The sequence below is a fragment of the Salmo salar genome, chromosome ssa14, assembly GCF_905237065.1.
Source record: "Salmo salar chromosome ssa14, Ssal_v3.1, whole genome shotgun sequence".
Lineage (NCBI taxonomy): Eukaryota > Metazoa > Chordata > Actinopteri > Salmoniformes > Salmonidae > Salmo > Salmo salar.
The window spans coordinates 100843993-100861469 of NC_059455.1; positions in this window are offsets into that span (position 1 = coordinate 100843993).

The window sequence follows — 17477 nt, forward strand, 5'->3', positions numbered from 1 at the left end:
ATTTAGACCAGATACAGGATGTAGGGAACATCTCAGTTAGATTTAGACCAGATACAGGATGTAGGGAACATCTCAGTTAGATTTAGACCAGATACAGGATGTAGGGAACATCTCTGTAAGATTTAGACCAGATACAGGATGTAGGGAACATCTCAGTTAGATTTAGACCAGATACAGGATGTAGGGAACATCTCAGTTAGATTTAGACCAGATACAGGATGTAGGGAACATCTCAGTTAGATTTAGACCAGATACAGGATGTAGGGAACATCTCAGTTAGATTTAGACCAGATACAGGATGTAGGGAACATCTCAGTTAGATTTAGACCAGATACAGGACGTAGGGAACATCTCAGTTAGATTTAGACCAGATACAGGATGTGAGGAACATCTCAGTTAGATTTAGACCAGACCAGATACAGGATGTAGGGAACATCTCAGTTAGATTTAGACCAGATACAGGATGTAGGGAACATCTCAGTTAGATTTAGACCAGATACAGGATGTAGGGAACATCTCAGTTAGATTTAGACCAGATACAGGATGTAGGGAACATCTCAGTTAGATTTAGACCAGATACAGGATGTAGGGAACATCTCTGTAAGATTTAGACCAGATACAGGATGTAGGGAACATCTCAGTTAGATTTAGACCAGATACAGGATGTAGGGAACATCTCAGTTAGATTTAGACCAGATACAGGATGTAGGAAACATCTCAGTTAGATTTAGACCAGATACAGGATGTAGGGAACATCTCAGTTAGATTTAGACCAGATACAGGATGTAGGGAACATCTCAATAAGATTTAGACCAGATACAGGATGTAGGGAACATCTCAGTTAGATTTAGACCAGATACAGGATGTAGGGAACATCTCAGTTAGATTTAGACCAGACCAGATACAGGATGTAGGGAACATCTCAGTTAGATTTAGACCAGATACAGGATGTAGGGAACATCTCAGTTAGATTTAGACCAGATACAGTATGTAGGGAACATCTCAGTTAGATTTAGACCAGACCAGATACAGGATGTAGGGAACATCTCAGTAAGATTTAGACCAGATACAGGATGTAGGGAACATCTCAGTTAGATTTAGACCAGATACAGGATGTAGGGAACATCTCAGTTAGATTTAGACCAGATACAGGATGTAGGGAACATCTCAGTTAGATTTAGACCAGATACAGGATGTAGTGAACATCTCTGTAAGATTTAGACCAGATACAGGATGTAGGGAACATCTCAGTTAGATTTAGACCAGATACAGGATGTAGGGAACATCTCAGTTAGATTTAGACCAGATACAGGATGTAGGAAACATCTCAGTTAGATTTAGACCAGATACAGGATGTAGGGAACATCTCAGTTAGATTTAGACCAGATACAGGATGTAGGGAAAATCTCAATAAGATTTAGACCAGATACAGGATGTAGGGAACATCTCAGTTAGATTTAGACCAGATACAGGATGTAGGGAACATCTCAGTTAGATTTAGACCAGATACAGGATGTAGGAAACATCTCAGTTAGATTTAGACCAGATACAGGATGTAGGGAACATCTCAGTTAGATTTAGACCAGATACAGGATGTAGGGAACATCTCAGTTAGATTTAGACCAGATACAGGATGTAGGGAACATCTCAGTTAGATTTAGACCAGATACAGGATGTAGGGAATATCTCAGTTAGATTTAGACCAGATACAGGATGTAGGGAACATCTCAGTTATATTTAGACCAGATACAGGATGTAGGGAACATCTCAGTAAGATTTAGACCAGATACAGGATGTAGGGAACATCTCAGTTAGATTTAGACCAGATACAGGATGTAGGGAACATCTCAGTTAGATTTAGACCAGATACATGATGTAGGGAACATCTCAGTTAGATTTAGACCAGATACAGGATGTAGGTAACATCTCAGTTAGATTTAGACCAGATACAGGATGTAGGGAACATCTCAGTTAGATTTAGACCAGACCAGATACAGGATGTAGGGAACATCTCAGTTAGATTTAGACCAGATACAGGATGTAGGGAACATCTGTTAGATTTAGACCAGATACAGGATGTAGGGAACATCTCAGTTAGATTTAGACCAGACCAGATACAGGATGTAGGGAACATCTCAGTAAGATTTAGACCAGATACAGGATGTAGGGAACATCTCAGTTAGATTTAGACCAGATACAGGATGTAGGGAACATCTCAGTTAGATTTAGACCAGATACAGGATGTAGGGAACATCTCAGTTAGATTTAGACCAGATACAGGATGTAGGGAACATCTCTGTAAGATTTAGACCAGATACAGGATGTAGGGAACATCTCAGTTAGATTTAGACCAGATACAGGATGTAGGGAACATCTCAGTTAGATTTAGACCAGATACAGGATGTAGGAAACATCTCAGTTAGATTTAGACCAGATACAGGATGTAGGGAACATCTCAGTTAGATTTAGACCAGATACAGGATGTAGGGAAAATCTCAATAAGATTTAGACCAGATACAGGATGTAGGGAACATCTCAGTTAGATTTAGACCAGATACAGGATGTAGGGAACATCTCAGTTAGATTTAGACCAGATACAGGATGTAGGAAACATCTCAGTTAGATTTAGACCAGATACAGGATGTAGGGAACATCTCAGTTAGATTTAGACCAGATACAGGATGTAGGGAACATCTCAGTTAGATTTAGACCAGATACAGGATGTAGGGAACATCTCAGTTAGATTTAGACCAGATACAGGATGTAGGGAATATCTCAGTTAGATTTAGACCAGATACAGGATGTAGGGAACATCTCAGTTATATTTAGACCAGATACAGGATGTAGGGAACATCTCAGTAAGATTTAGACCAGATACAGGATGTAGGGAACATCTCAGTTAGATTTAGACCAGATACAGGATGTAGGGAACATCTTAGTTAGATTTAGACCAGATACAGGATGTAGGGAACATCTCAGTTAGATTTAGACCAGATACAGGATGTAGGTAACATCTCAGTTAGATTTAGACCAGATACAGGATGTAGGGAACATCTCAGTTAGATTTAGACCAGACCAGATACAGGATGTAGGGAACATCTCAGTTAGATTTAGACCAGATACAGGATGTAGGGAACATCTCAGTTAGATTTAGACCAGATACAGGATGTAGGGAACATCTCAGTTAGATTTAGACCAGACCAGATACAGGATGTAGGGAACATCTCAGTAAGATTTAGACCAGATACAGGATGTAGGGAACATCTCAGTTAGATTTAGACCAGATACAGGATGTAGGGAACATCTCAGTTAGATTTAGACCAGATACAGGATGTAGGGAACATCTCAGTTAGATTTAGACCAGATACAGGATGTAGGGAACATCTCTGTAAGATTTAGACCAGATACAGGATGTAGGGAACATCTCAGTTAGATTTAGACCAGATACAGGATGTAGGGAACATCTCAGTTAGATTTAGACCAGATACAGGATGTAGGAAACATCTCAGTTAGATTTAGACCAGATACAGGATGTAGGGAACATCTCAGTTAGATTTAGACCAGATACAGGATGTAGGGAACATCTCAATAAGATTTAGACCAGATACAGGACGTAGGGAACATCTCAGTTAGATTTAGACCAGATACAGGATGTAGGGAACATCTCAGTTAGATTTAGACCAGACCAGATACAGGATGTAGGGAACATCTCAGTAAGATTTAGACCAGATACAGGATGTAGGGAACATCTCAGTTAGATTTAGACCAGATACAGGATGTAGGGAACATCTCAGTTAGATTTAGACCAGATACAGGATGTAGGGAACATCTCAGTTAGATTTAGACCAGATACAGGATGTAGGGAACATCTCTGTAAGATTTAGACCAGATACAGGATGTAGGGAACATCTCAGTTAGATTTAGACCAGATACAGGATGTAGGGAACATCTCAGTTAGATTTAGACCAGATACAGGATGTAGGAAACATCTCAGTTAGATTTAGACCAGATACAGGATGTAGGGAACATCTCAGTTAGATTTAGACCAGATACAGGATGTAGGGAACATCTCAATAAGATTTAGACCAGATACAGGATGTAGGGAACATCTCAGTTAGATTTAGACCAGATACAGGATGTAGGGAACATCTCAGTTAGATTTAGACCAGACCAGATACAGGATGTAGGGAACATCTCAGTTAGATTTAGACCAGATACAGGATGTAGGGAACATCTCAGTTAGATTTAGACCAGATACAGGATGTAGGGAACATCTCAGTTAGATTTAGACCAGATACAGGATGTAGGGAACATCTCAGTTAGATTTAGACCAGATACAGGATGTAGGGAACATCTCAGTTAGATTTAGACCAGACCAGATACAGGATGTAGGGAACATCTCAGAAAGATTTAGACCAGATACAGGATGTAGAAATAGTAGCCTACTTTGACAACAGTTGAAGTGAATTGGACGTGGTGGTCAGGCAGGTTGGTGTTAAACACCAGATCTGAAGAAAAAACCCAGACTCCGACCACTTTTAAAAACAACTCTCCAACCCCTGCTACTGTCACTTCAGGCCCAGGCTGCGGTATCACTGTCACTTCAGGTCCAGGCTGCGGTATCACTGTCACTTCAGGCCCAGGCTGCGGTATCACTGTCACTTCAGGCCCAGGCTGCGGTTTCACTGTCACTTCAGGCCCAGGCTGCGGTATCACTGTCACTTCAGGCCCAGGCTGTCGTATCACTGTCACTTCAGGCCCAGGCTGTGGTATCAGGCTGAATGGTGGGACATGGGGCAGACGCTCTCCATGGAAACAGAGGATCCCCTCCTCCCTCTGCTTCCTCCTCTTCACACTCCTCTTCCTCTCTCCCTCCACACTCCTTCCTCCTCCCCCTCTTCTCTCCACATCTCTATCCCTCTTCCTTTTCGCTCCACATCTCTATCCCTCTTCCTCCTCTTCCCTCCACACTCCTCCCTCCTCTTCCTCCTCCCTCCACATCTCTATCCCTCCTCTTCCTCTTAGCTCCACATCTCTATCCCTCCTCTTCCTCCTAGCTCTACATCTCTATCCCTCCTCTTCCTCCTAGCTCCACATCTCTATCCCTCTTCCTTTTCGCTCCACATCTCTATCCCTCTTCCTCCTCTTCCCTCCACACTCCTCCCTCCTCTTCCTCCTCCCTCCACATCTCTATCCCTCCTCTTCCTCTTAGCTCTACATCTCTATCCCTCCTCTTCCTCCTAGCTCCACATCTCTATCCCTCCTCTTCCTCCTAGCTCCACATCTCTATCCCTCTTCCTTTTCGCTCCACATCTCTATCCATCCTCCTCCTCCTCCTCGCTCCACATCTCTATCCCTCCTCTTCCTCCTCCCTCCACACTCCTTCCTCCTCCCCCTCTTCGCTCCACATCTCTATCCCTCTTCCTTTTCGCTCCACATCTCTATCCCTCTTCCTCCTCTTCCCTCCACACTCCTCCCTCCTCTTCCTCCTCCCTCCACACTCCTCCCTCCTCTTCCTCCTAGCTCCACATCTCTATCCCTCCTCTTCCTCCTAGCTCCACATCTCTATCCCTCCTCTTCCTCCTAGCTCCACATCTCTATCCCTCTTCCTTTTCGCTCCACATCTCTATCCCTCCTCTTCCTCCTCCCTCCACACTCCTCGCTCCACATCTCTATCCCTCCTCTTCCTCTTTGCTCCACATCTCTATCCCTCCTCGTCCTCCTCGCTCCACATCTCTATCCCTCCTCTTCCTCCTCGCTCCACATCTCTATCCCTCCTCTTCACTCCATAGCACTTTCAATCAAACAACATTATTTGATAAAGCCCTTAGTGACCAGATTGATTAGTGACCAGATTGATTAGTGACCAGATTGATAAAGCCTTTAGTGACCAGATTGATTAGTGGTCAGATTGATAAAGCCCTTAGTGGTCAGATTGATAAAGCCCTTAGTGACCAGATTGATTAGTGACCAGATTGACTAGTGACCAGATTGATAAAGCCTTTAGTGGTCAGATTGATAAAGCCCTTAGTGGTCAGATTGATTAGTGGTCAGATTGATAAAGCCCTTAGCGACCAGATTGATTAGTAACCAGATTGATTAGTGACCAGATTGATAAAGCCTTTAGTGGTCAGATTGATAAAGCCCTTAGTGGTCAGATTGATTAGTGGTCAGATTGATAAAGCCCTTAGCGACCAGATTGATTAGTAACCAGATTGATTAGTGACCAGATTGATAAAGCCTTTAGTGGTCAGATTGATAAAGCCCTTAGTGGTCAGATTGATTAGTGGTCAGATTGATAAAGCCCTTAGCGACCAGATTGATTAGTAACCAGATTGATTAGTGACCAGATTGATAAAGCCTTTAGTGGTCAGATTGATAAAGCCCTTAGTGGTCAGATTGATTAGTAACCAGATTGACTAGTGGTCAGATTGATAAAGCCCTTAGTGGTCAGATTGATAAAGCCCTTAGTGGTCAGATTGATTAGTGGTCAGATTGATAAAGCCCTTAGCGACCAGATTGATTAGTAACCAGATTGATTAGTGGTCAGATTGATAAAGCCCTTAGTGGTCAGATTGATAAAGCCCTTAGTGGTCAGATTGATAAAGCCCTTAGTGGTCAGATTGATAAAGCCCTTAGTGGTCAGATTGATAAAGCCCTTAGTGGTCAGATTGATTAGTGGTCAGATTGATAAAGCCCTTAGTGACCAGATTGATTAGTGGCCAGATTGATAAAGCCCTTAGTGGCCAGATTGATAAAGCCCTTAGTGACCAGATTGATTAGTGGCCAGATTGATTAGTGACCAGATTGATAAAGCCCTTATTGGTCAGATTGATAAAGCCCTTAGCGACCAGATTGAATAGTGGTCAGATTGATAAAGCCCTTAGTAACCAGATTGATTAGTGGTCAGATTGATAAAGCCCTTAGCGACCAGATTGATTAGTAACCAGATTGATTGATGGTCAGATTGATAAAGCCCTTGGAGAGAGAGAGATCAGCCAGCTATCCTCTCCTAGCAGGCTGGATCAATCAGATCCCTTCTGAATGACCTGTCACAACATTATAAACCGTCTCTGTTAGTGGATCGACAGATAGGAGTTTGATCTCATCAGTCTCTTCCATTGAGCACCTGTTGTAACTTTTCTCTGTGACTTAAACGTGGTCCCAGATCTGTTTGTGCATGACGATGACCATAGGAGTTGGCAAGACGGCAAACAAACAGATGTGAAACAGCACAGATAGTCCTGTATACAGTCCTATGTAACTAAACAGGATTATTATTAATTTCCTGCGTATTCGCCATTGATTGTGAAGATCTTTAACTGTTCTATTCTCCCCTGCAGGCCTACCTGATCGCCTGTGTGTGGAACTGCTACAGATACGGCAGTGTAAGAGGCTCCACAGAAGTCATTTTATACATCACAACTAAGGACACCTCTGTAAGTAACTTCTATAGGGATACATTAGATGGTACTATATAGTGTTAATAGTGCCTTCAGAAAGTATTCCGTTCTCCGTTCATCTTTCCCTCGATCCTGACTAGTCTCCCGGTCCCTCCCGCTGAAAAACATCCCCACAGCATGATTCTTCCACCACCATGCTTCACTGTAGGGATGGTGCCAGGTTTCCTCCAGACGTGACACTTGGTATTCCAGCCAAAGAGTTCAATCTTGGTTTTATCAGACCAGAGAATCTTGTTTCTCATGGTCTGAGAGTCCTTTAGGTGCCTTTTGGCAAACTCCAAGCGGACTGTCATGTGCCTTTTACTGATGAGTGGCTTCCATCTGGCCACTCACCATAAAGGCCTGATTGGTGGAGTGCTGCAGAGATGGTTGTCCTTCTGGACGGTTCTCCCATCTCCACAGAGGAACTCTGGAGCTCTGTCAGAGTGACCATCGGGTTCTTGGTCACCTCCCTGACCAAGGCCCTTCTCCCCCGATTGCTCAGTTTGGCCGGGCGGCCAGCTCTAGGAAGAGTCTTGGTGGTTCCAAACTACTTCCATTTAAGATTGATGGAGGCCACTGCATTCTCGGGGACCTTCAATGCTGCGGATATTTCCCTAGATCTGTGCCTCGACACAATATAGTGCAGTATGTCATCATGTAAAGTGTAGTATGTCATCATGTAAAGTGCAGTATGTCATCATGTAAAGTGCAGTATGTCATCATGTGTAGTATGTCGTCATGTATATTGTAGTAAGTCATCATGTGTAGTATGTCATCATGTACAGTGAGGGGAAAAAAGTATTTGATCCCCTGCTGATTTTGTACATTTGCCCACTGACAAAGAAATGATCAGTCTATCATTTTAATGGCATTTATTTGAACAGTGAGAGACAGAATAACAACAACAAAAAATCCAGAAAAACGCATGTCAAAAATGTTATAAATTGATTTGCATTTTAATGGGGGAAACAAGTATTTGACCCCCTCTCAATCAGAAAGATTTCTGGCTCCCAGGTGTCTTTTATACAGATAATGAGCTGAGATTAGGAGCACACTCTTAAAGGGAGTGCTCCTAATCTCAGTTTGTGACCTGTATAAAAGACACCTGTCCACAGAAGCAATCAATCAATCAGATTCCAAACTCTCCACCATGGCCAAGACCAAAGAGCTCTCCAAGGATGTCAGGGACAAGATTGTAGACCTACACAAGGCTGGAATGGGCTACAAGACCATCGCCAAGCAGCTTGGTGAGAAGGTGACAACAGTTGGTGCGATTATTCGCAAATGGAAGAAACACAAAAGAACTGTCAATCTCCCTCGGCCTGGGGCTCCATGCAAGATCTCACCTCGTGGAGTTGCAATGATCATGAGAACGGTGAGGAATCAGCCCAGAACTACACGGGAGGATCTTGTCAATGATCTCAAGGCAGCTGGGACCATAGTCACCAAGAAAACAATTGGTAACGCACTACGCTGTGAAGGACTGAAATCCTGCAGCGCCCGCAAGGTCCCCCTGCTCAAGAAAGCACATATACATGCCCGTCTGAAGTTTGCCAATGAACATCTGAATGATTCAGAGGACAACTGGGTGAAAGTGTTGTGGTCAGATGAGACCAAAATGGAGCTCTTTGGCATCAACTCAACTCGCCGTGTTTGGAGGAGGAGGAATGCTGCCTATGACCCCAAGAACACCATGATCGTGTATAGTGCAGTATGTCATCATGTGTAGTATGTCATCATGTATAGTGCAGTATGTTATGTGCAGTATGTCATCATGCATAGTGCAGTATGTTATGTGCAGTATGTCATCGTGTATAGTGCAGTATGTCATCTATAGTGAGGTGTAGTTACACTGCACTCTGTTCTCTATATAGTGCACTACTTTTGACCAAGGCCCTTAGTGCAGTACAGAATAAAGCACCAATGTCAATTTATTGATGAGTCAGTTTTTCTGGAAGGCATGTCTGTCCGTCCGTCTGTCCGTCCGTCTGTCCGTCCGTCTGTCCGTCCGTCTGTCCGTCCGTCTGTCCGTCCGTCTGTCCGTCATCTTCCCTGCAGTGTCCCTTTTGTCTGGAACCTAATAGAACTTAATACTGTATAATATAACCTAATATAATAGAACCTAATATAATAGAACTTAATACTGTATAATATAACCTAATATAATATAACCTAATACTGTATAATATAACCTAATATAATAGAACCTAATACTGTATAATATAACCTAATATAATAGAACTTAATACTGTATAATATAACCTAATATAATATAACTTAATACTGTATAATATAACCTAATATAATATAACTTAATACTGTATAATATAACCTAATATAATAGAACTTAATACTGTATAATATAACCTAATATAATAGAACCTAATACTGTATAATATAACCTAATATAATATAACTTAATACTGTATAATATAACCTAATATAATAGAACTTAATACTGTATAATATAACCTAATATAATAGAACTTAATACTGTATAATATAACCTAATATAATACAACCTAATATAATAGAACTTAATACTGTATAATATAACCTAATATAATAGAACTTAATACTGTATAATATAACCTAATATAATACAACCTAATATAATAGAACTTAATACTGTATAATATAACCTAATATAATAGAACTTAATACTGTATAATATAACCTAATATAATAGAACTTAATACTGTATAATATAACCTAATATAATATAACCTAATATAATAGAACTTAATACTGTATAATATAACCTAATATAATATAACTTAATAGTGTATAATAGAACCTAATATAATAGAACTTAATACTGTATAATATAACCTAATATAATAGAACTTAATACTGTATAATATAACCTAATATAATAGAACTTAATACTGTATAATATAACCTAATATAATACAACCTAATATAATAGAACTTAATACTGTATAATATAACCTAATATAATAGAACTTAATACTGTTTCAGTCATGGCTGCTGAACTCCCTCTGGCTTCAGAGAATAAATGTGTTTGTGATAAATAAAATGTGATTTGATTTGAAGAGCTCAGCTGCTTTTAGAACTCCCATTAAAGCCATCAGACGTTGTGTTCTCTGTGTCTCTGTGTCTCTGTCTCTCTTCAGTTCCAGCAGCTCTGTGTTGTGTTGTGTAACTGTCCCTGCTCATCCGGTTCAGTTGAAATCCCCTCATTGATGTGCTCAGGCCTTCCCTTCTATCAGCCTCCCAGCAGACTCTCTGTCCCTCCCTGTTACATACTGAATTAACATGGGTGTTTTATAACAACAATCATGGGAATCATCCTCAAGCAAAGTGGACAGTTCCTAACCAGCAGTCAACACTATAATGACAAACAGAGAGAGAGAGAGAGAGATGAAGAGCCTGAAGCAAGGATATACACTTTACCAGTCATATTACCAGGGTTACAGGTTCCCAGCCTGGTCTATTTACCAGTCATATTACCAGGGTTACAGGTTCCCAGCCTGGTCTATTTACCAGTCATATTACCAGGGTTACAGGTTCCCAGCCTGGTCTATTTACCAGTCATATTACCAGGGTTACAGGTTCCCAGCCTGGTCTATTTACCAGTCATATTACCAGGGTTACAGGTTCCCAGCCTGGTCTATTTACCAGTCATATTACCAGGGTTAGAGGTTCCCAGCCTGGTCTATTTACCAGTCATATTACCAGGGTTACAGGTTCCCAGCCTGGTCTATTTACCAGTCATATTACCAGGGTTACAGGTTCCCAGCCTGGTCTATTTACCAGTCATATTACCAGGGTTACAGGTTCCCAGCCTGGTCTATTTACCAGTCATATTACCAGGGTTACAGGTTCCCAGCCTGGTCTATTTACCAGTCATATTACCAGGGTTACAGGTTCCCAGCCTGGTCTATTTACCAGTCATATTACCAGGGTTACAGGTTCCCAGCCTGGTCTATTTACCAGTCATATTACCAGGGTTACAGGTTCCCAGCCTGGTCTATTTACCAGTCATATTACCAGGGTTACAGGTTCCCAGCCTGGTCTATTTACCAGTCATATTACCAGGGTTACAGGTTCCCAGCCTGGTCTATTTACCAGTCATATTACCAGGGTTACAGGTTCCCAGCCTGGTCTATTTACCAGTCATATTACCAGGGTTACAGGTTCCCAGCCTGGTCTATTTACCAGTCATATTACCAGGGTTACAGGTTCCCAGCCTGGTCTATTTACCAGTCATATTACCAGGGTTACAGGTTCCCAGCCTGGTCTATTTACCAGTCATATTACCAGGGTTACAGGATCCCAGCCTGGTCTATTTACCAGTCATATTACCAGGGTTACAGGATCCCAGCCTGGTCTATTTACCAGTCATATTACCAGGGTTACAGGTTCCCAGTCTATTTACCAGTCATATTACCAGGGTTAGAGGTTCCCAGCCTGGTCTATTTACCAGTCATATTACCAGGGTTAGAGGTTCCCAGCCTGGTCTATTTACCAGTCATATTACCAGGGTTAGAGGTTCCCAGCCTGGTCTATTTACCAGTCATATTACCAGGGTTACAGGTTCCCAGCCTGGTCTATTTACCAGTCATATTACCAGGGTTACAGGTTCCCAGCCTGGTCTATTTACCAGTCATATTACCAGGGTTACAGGTTCCCAGCCTGGTCTATTTACCAGTCATATTACCAGGGTTACAGGTTCCCAGCCTGGTCTATTTACCAGTCATATTACCAGGGTTACAGGTTCCCAGCCTGGTCTATTTACCAGTCATATTACCAGGGTTACAGGTTCCCAGCCTGGTCTATTTACCAGTCATATTACCAGGGTTACAGGTTCCCAGCCTGGTCTATTTACCAGTCATATTACCAGGGTTACAGGTTCCCAGCCTGGTCTATTTACCAGTCATATTACCAGGGTTACAGGTTCCCAGCCTGGTCTATTTACCAGTCATATTACCAGGGTTACAGGTTCCCAGCCTGGTCTATTTACCAGTCATATTACCAGGGTTAGAGGTTCCCAGCCTGGTCTATTTACCAGTCATATTACCAGGGTTACAGGTTCCCAGCCTGGTCTATTTACCAGTCATATTACCAGGGTTAGAGGTTCCCAGCCTGGTCTATTTACCAGTCATATTACCAGGGTTAGAGGTTCCCAGCCTGGTCTATTTACCAGTCATAGTACCAGGGTTACAGGTTCCCAGCCTGGTCTATTTACCAGTCATATTACCAGGGTTACAGGTTCCCAGCCTGGTCTATTTACCAGTCATATTACCAGGGTTACAGGTTCCCAGCCTGGTCTATTTACCAGTCATATTACCAGGGTTACAGGTTCCCAGCCTGGTCTATTTACCAGTCATATTACCAGGGTTACAGGTTCCCAGCCTGGTCTATTTACCAGTCATATTACCAGGGTTACAGGTTCCCAGCCTGGTCTATTTACCAGTCATATTACCAGGGTTACAGGTTCCCAGCCTGGTCTATTTACCAGTCATATTACCAGGGTTACAGGTTCCCAGCCTGGTCTATTTACCAGTCATATTACCAGGGTTACAGGTTCCCAGCCTGGTCTATTTACCAGTCATATTACCAGGGTTAGAGGTTCCCAGCCTGGTCTATTTACCAGTCATATTACCAGGGTTACAGGTTCCCAGCCTGGTCTATTTACCAGTCATATTACCAGGGTTACAGGTTCCCAGCCTGGTCTATTTACCAGTCATGTTACCAGGGTTACAGGTACCCAGCCTGGTCTATTTACCAGTCATATTACCAGGGTTACAGGTTCCCAGCCTGGTCTATTTACCAGTCATATTACCAGGGTTAGAGGTTCCCAGGTCTATTTACCAGTCATATTACCAGGGTTACAGGTTCCCAGCCTGGTCTATTTACCAGTCATATTACCAGGGTTACAGGTTCCCAGCCTGGTCTATTTACCAGTCATATTACCAGGGTTACAGGTTCCCAGCCTGGTCTATTTACCAGTCATATTACCAGGGTTACAGGTTCCCAGCCTGGTCTATTTACCAGTCATATTACCAGGGTTACAGGTTCCCAGCCAGGTCTATTTACCAGTCATATTACCAGGGTTACAGGTTCCCAGCCTGGTCTATTTACCAGTCATATTACCAGGGTTAGAGGTTCCCAGCCTGGTCTATTTACCAGTCATATTACCAGGGTTACAGGTTCCCAGCCTGGTCTATTTACCAGTCATATTACCAGGGTTACAGGTTCCCAGCCTGGTCTATTTACCAGTCATATTACCAGGGTTACAGGTTCCCAGCCTGGTCTATTTACCAGTCATATTACCAGGGTTACAGGTTCCCAGCCTGGTCTATTTACCAGTCATATTACCAGGGTTACAGGTTCCCAGCCTGTTCTATTTACCAGTCATATTACCAGGGTTAGAGGTTCCCAGCCTGGTCTATTTACCAGTCATATTACCAGGGTTACAGGTTCCCAGCCTGTTCTATTTACCAGTCATATTACCAGGGTTACAGGTTCCCAGCCTGGTCTATTTACCAGTCATATTACCAGGGTTAGAGGTTCCCAGCCTGGTCTATTTACCAGTCATATTACCAGGGTTACAGGTTCCCAGCCTGGTCTATTTACCAGTCATATTACCAGGGTTACAGGTTCCCAGCCTGGTCTATTTACCAGTCATATTACCAGGGTTACAGGTTCCCAGCCTGGTCTATTTACCAGTCATATTACCAGGGTTACAGGTTCCCAGCCTGTTCTATTTACCAGTCATATTACCAGGGTTACAGGTTCCCAGCCTGGTCTATTTACCAGTCATATTACCAGGGTTACAGGTTCCCAGCCTGGTCTATTTACCAGTCATATTACCAGGGTTAGAGGTTCCCAGCCTGTTCTATTTACCAGTCATATTACCAGGGTTACAGGTTCCCAGCCTGTTCTATTTACCAGTCATATTACCAGGGTTACAGGTTCCCAGCCTGGTCTATTTACCAGTCATATTACCAGGGTTACAGGTTCCCAGCCTGGTCTATTTACCAGTCATATTACCAGGGTTACAGGTTCCCAGCCTGGTCTATTTACCAGTCATATTACCAGGGTTACAGGTTCCCAGCCTGGTCTATTTACCAGTCATATTACCAGGGTTACAGGTTCCCAGCCTGGTCTATTTACCAGTCATATTACCAGGGTTAGAGGTTCCCAGCCTGTTCTATTTACCAGTCATATTACCAGGGTTACAGGTTCCCAGCCTGGTCTATTTACCAGTCATATTACCAGGGTTACAGGTTCCCAGCCTGGTCTATTTACCAGTCATATTACCAGGGTTACAGGTTCCCAGCCTGTTCTATTTACCAGTCATATTAAGCCCAGAGAGCGTCCCGGTCCCACCGGAGTGGACAGGCGCTCCACTCACCGTCTTCATAGCTGCGATTTATTCCGTTCTGGACAACCTGAACCAAAACAAACGTGAGATTGGACAATTTTACGTTAGTAATCAACCGGGTGATGTGCACCAGCATTGCCTAAATATATATATATATATATACTGCTCAAAAAAATAAAGGGAACACTTAAACAACACATCCTAGATCTGAATGAAAGAAATAATCTTATTAAATACTTTTTTCTTTACATAGTTGAATGTGCTGACAACAAAATCACACAAAAATAATCAATGGAAATCCAATTTATCAACCCATGGAGGTCTGGATTTGGAGTCACACTCAAAATTAAAGTGGAAAACCACACTACAGGCTGATCCAACTTTGATGTAATGTCCTTAAAACAAGTCAAAATGAGGCTCAGTAGTGTGTGTGGCCTCCACGTGCCTGTATGACCTCCCTACAACGCCTGGGCATGCTCCTGATGAGGTGGCGGATGGTCTCCTGAGGGATCTCCTCCCAGACCTGGACTAAAGCATCCGCCAACTCCTGGACAGTCTGTGGTGCAACGTGGCGTTGGTGGATGGAGCGAGACATGAGGTCCCAGATGTGCTCAATTGGATTCAGGTCTGGGGAACAGGTGGGCCAGTCCATAGCATCAATGTCTTCCTCTTGCAGGAACTGCTGACACACTCCAGCCACATGAGGTCTAGCATTGTCTTGCATTAGGAGGAACCCAGGGCCAACCGCACCAGCATATGGTCTCACAAGGGGTCTGAGGATCTCATCTCGGTACCTAATGGCAGTCAGGCTACCTCTGGCGAGCGCATGGAGGGCTGTGCGGCCCCCCAAAGAAATGCCACCCCACACCATGACTGACCCACCGCCAAACCGGTCATGCTGTAGGATGTTACAGGCAGCAGAACATTCTCCACGGCGTCTCCAGACTCTGTCACGTCTGTCACGTGCTCAGTGTGAACCTGCTTTCATCTGTGAAGAGCACAGGGCGCCAGTGGCGAATTTGCCAATCTTGGTGTTCTCTGGCAAATGCCAAACGTCCTGCATGGTCTTGGGCTGTAAGCACAACCCCCACCTGTGGACGTCGGGCCCTCATTCCACCCTCATGGAGTCTGTTTCTGACCATTTGAGCAGACACATGCACATTTGTGGCCTGCTGGAGGTCATTTTGCAGGGCTCTGGCAGTGCTCCTCCTGCTCCTCTTTGCACAAAGGCGGAGGTAGCGGTCCTGCTGCTGGGTTGTTGGCCTCCTACGGCCTCCTCCACGTCTCCTGATGTACTGGCCTGACTCCTGGTAGCGCCTCCATGCTCTGGACACTACGCTGACAGACACAGCAAACCTTCTTGCCACAGCTCCCATTGATGTGCCATCCTGGATGAGCTGCACTACTTGAGCCACTTGTGTGGGTTGTAGACTCCGTCTCATGCTACCACTAGAGTGAAAGCACCGCCAGCATTCAAAAGTGACCAAAACATCAGCCAGGAAGCATAGAAACTGAGAAGTGGTCTGTCTTTCCCACCTGCAGAACCACTCCTTTATTGGGGGTGTCTTGCTAATTGCCTATAATTTCCACCTGTTGTCTATTCCATTTGCACAACAGCATGTGAAATTTATTGTCAATCAGTGTTGCTTCCAAAGTGGACAGTTTGTTTTCACAGAAGTGTGATTGACTTGGAGTTACATTGTGTTGTTTAAGTGTTCCCTTTATTTTTTTGAGCAGTGTATTTTTACAGCATAAACAAAGAGGTGAATTTACAAGTCTGTTGCTCCAATATGGCCTCGGAAAGGAAGGAAGTCCCGGTGTGCTTTGCGGCAGGTCCGCTGATCTCAGCTGATTGACCATCCGGTTAAACCAGCGTGCTCCAGTTCAGCTGATTGACCATCCAGTTAAACCAGCGCTCCAGTTCAGCTGATTGACCATCCAGTTAAACCAGCGCTCCAGTTCAGCTGATTGACCATCCGGTTAAACCAGCGCTCCAGTTCAGCTGATTGACCATCCGGTTAAACCAGCGTGCTCCAGTTCAGCTGATTGACCATCCGGTTAAACCAGCGTGCTCCAGTTCAGCTGATTGACCATCCGGTTAAACCAGCGTGCTCCAGTTCAGCTGATTGACCATCCGGTTAAACCAGCGGCTCCAGTTCAGCTGATTGACCATCCGGTTAAACCAGCGTGCTCCAGTTCAGCTGATTTATATATCAGATAATCCGTCATCCCGACGATGTTATCGCGAGAAAGCATGGGCCGAAACACTACAGTGTGATTTTTTACCGCGCAGAGGACAAACACAAAACGGAACCTGGTCTGCATTTAGAGGCTGTTTTTACGCACTGAATCATCCACACATAGACAACCCTGGATCCCCACGGGGTGGCGCTGTTGTCTCTATTCTGTATAATAACTTCATTATTTCAACAACATTATTTCATGGTATGGAACTTGATAAACTATTGTTTTTCCAAACACCGAAACATTCAGAAGTCAAATATTTCTATAAAATGTCACACATTTACTTTACTATATGCATCCTAATTCGTTGAATAAATAGCCTATCCATTCATATTTTCAACCCTTTAACAATACATAATACACCACATGAGAACTGAAGTTCTTCACATTCGTATGAGAATAATGTAAATTACATAAATACAAAAATACCATGC